Here is a 3,122-nt window from a genome sequence, read left to right on the forward strand (position 1 = left end):
GTCTCATCACAGAAGTAAATAACATGCCCATCAATATTATCGGCCAAGAGATCTTTAACCATAGCAATATTAGGTTCAACTTTAACTTGCTCAGGGGGTTTGTATGTCCTAATATTACTTTTCTTGACTATAGTTCAAACTTTAGCATGATCCTTTATTCTAACAGGGAAAGGTGGTTTCTCAACATAAGCAGTAGGAACAATAGGATCATTATAAGTGACAGTCTTTTCTTCAACTTTAATAGGTGCAACTACTTTTACTTCAATGGGAGGATTATATTTAAACCACTTCTCCTTAGGGAGATCAACATGAGTAGCAAAGGATTCACAAAAGGAAGCTACTATCTCAGAGTCAAGTCCATATTTAGTGCTAAATTCACAGAAAGCATCGGTATCCATAAAAGATTTAACACAATCAAACTTAGGTGTTATACCTGACTACTTACCTTCGTTGAGGTCCCAATCTTCAGAGTTGTGTTTAATTCTTTCCAATAAATCCCATTTGAATTCAATAGTCTTCATCATAAAAGATCCAATACAAGAAGTATCGAGCATGGAGCGATTACTGAGAGAAAGCCGAGCATAAATTTTTTGAATAATCATTTCTCTTGAGAGCTCATGATTGGGGCATGAATATAACATTTACTTAAGCCTCCCCCAAGCTTGAGCTATGCTTTCTACTTCGCGAGGCCAAAAATTATATATATAATTACGATCACGATGAAGAAGATGCATAGGATAAAACTTCTGGTGAAATTCCAATTTCAATCGCTTGTAGTCCCATGATCCCATATCATCACATAGCCTATACCATGTCAATGCATCTCCCTTCAAATATAAATGGAAGACCTTCTTCTTGATAACATCCTCGGGCATACCTGCAAGCTTAAATAATCCACAAACTTCATCCATATGGATTAAGTGCAAATCGAGATGCAATGTTCCATCTCCTGCAAAAGGATTAGCTAGCAGTTTCTCTATCATACCCGAAGGAATTTCAAAGTAAACATTTTCAGTAGGTTCGGTAGGTTGAGGAGCAACTCTTTGCTCTACTGGTCGGGGTGAAGATACCCCGAACAAGCCCCTCAAAGGATTATGTTCCATAGTAACAAGTGACAGTAAATTTCAGCACACTATATAAATTTTTCCTTACCAAATTCCACCTACCAAAGGTGCTTCACTCCCTGGCAATGGCGCCAGAAAAGAGTCTTGATGAACCACAAGTGTAGGGGATCTATCGAAGCTTTTCGATAACTAAGAGTGTTGAACCCAACGAGGAGCAGAAGGAAATGATAAGCATTTTTCACTAAGGTATTCTCTGCAAGCACTAAAATTATCGGTAACAGATAGTTTGGTGATAAGATAATTGTAACGAGCAACAAGTAATAAAAGTAAATAAGGTGCAGAAAGATGGCCCAATCCTTTTGGTAGCAAAGGACAAGCCTGGACAAACTCTTATATGAAGGAAAGCGCTCCCGAGGACACATGGGAATTATCATCAAGCTAGTTTTCATCACGATCATATGATTCGTGTTCGGTACTTTGATAATTTGATATGTGGGTGGACCGGTGCTTGGGTGCTGTCCTTACTTGGAAAAGCATCCCACTTATGATTAACTCCCATTGCAAGCATCCGCAACTACAACAGAAGTATTAAGGTAAACCTAACCATAGCATGAAACATATGGATCCAAATCAGCCCCTTACGAAGCAACACATAAACTAGGGTTTAAGCTTCTGTCACTCTAGCAACCCATCATCTAATTATTACTTCCCAATGCCACCCTCTAGGCCCAAACAATGGTGAAGTGTCATGTAGTAGACGTTCACATGACACCACTAGAGGGATGGCAATATACATCTCATCAAAATATCGAACGAATACCAAATTCACATGCCTACTAATAGCAAGACTTCTCCCATGTCCTCAGGAACAAATGTAACTACTCACAAAGCATATTCATGTTAATAATCATAGGGGTATTAATATGCATAATGGATCTGAACATATGATCTTCCACCAAGTAAACCAACTAGCATCAACTACAAGGAGTAATCAACACTGCTAGCAACCCACATGTACCAATCTGAGGTTTGGATACAAAGATTGGATACAAGAGATGAACTAGGGTTTGAGATGAGATGGTGCTGGTGAAGATGTTGATGGAGATTGACTCCCTCCCGATGAGAGGATCGTTGGTGATGACGATGGTGATGATTTCCCCCTCGCGGAGGGAAGTTTCCCCGGCAGAACAACTCTGCCAGAGCCCTAGATTGGCTCCGCCAAGCTTCCGCCTCGTGGTGGCGGAGTTTCGTCCCGAAAGCTTGCTTATTATTTTTCCTCGGACGAAAGACCTCATATAGCAGAAGATGGGCATCGAAGGGCCACCAGGGAGCCCACGAGGCAGGGGGCGCACCCAGGGGGTAGGGCGCGTCCCCACCCTCGTGGCCAGGGTGTGGCCCCCCTTTGGAACTTTCTTCGCTCAATATTTTTTATATATTCTGGAAATAACTTCCGTGAAGTTTCAGGACTTTTGGAGCTGTGCAGAATAGGTCTCTAATATTTGCTCCTTTTCCAGCCCAGAATCCCAGCTGCCGGCATTCTCCCTCTTCATGTAAACCTTGTAAAATGAGAGAGAATAGGCATAAGTATTGTGACATAATGTGTAATAACAGCCCATAATGCAATAAATATCGATATAAAAGCATGATGCAAAATGGACATATCAGCGAGTGCTACCTCTTGAGCACTGCGTTGGTTTTCCCCGAAGAGGAAGGGATGATGCGGCAAAGTAGCGTAAGTATTTCCCTCAGTTTTTGAGAACCAAGGTATCAATCCAGTAGGAGGCTACGCGCCAGTCCCTCATACCTGCACAAAACAAATAAATCCTCACAACTAACGCGATAAGGGGTTGTCAATCCCTACACGGCCACTTACCAGAGTGAGATCTGATAGATATGATAAGATAATATTTTTGGTATTTTTATGATAAAGATGCAAAGTAAAATAAAAGCAAAGTAAAAGCAAAGGAAATAACTAAGTATTGGGAGAATAATATGATGAAGATAGACCCGGGGGCCATAGGTTTCACTAGTGGCTTCTCTCGAGAGCATAAGTATTCT

The sequence above is a fragment of the Triticum urartu genome, chromosome 2A, assembly GCF_056163025.1.
Source record: "Triticum urartu cultivar PI428250 chromosome 2A, HENAU_Tu73, whole genome shotgun sequence".
In the NCBI taxonomy this organism is placed as follows: Eukaryota; Viridiplantae; Streptophyta; class Magnoliopsida; order Poales; family Poaceae; genus Triticum; species Triticum urartu.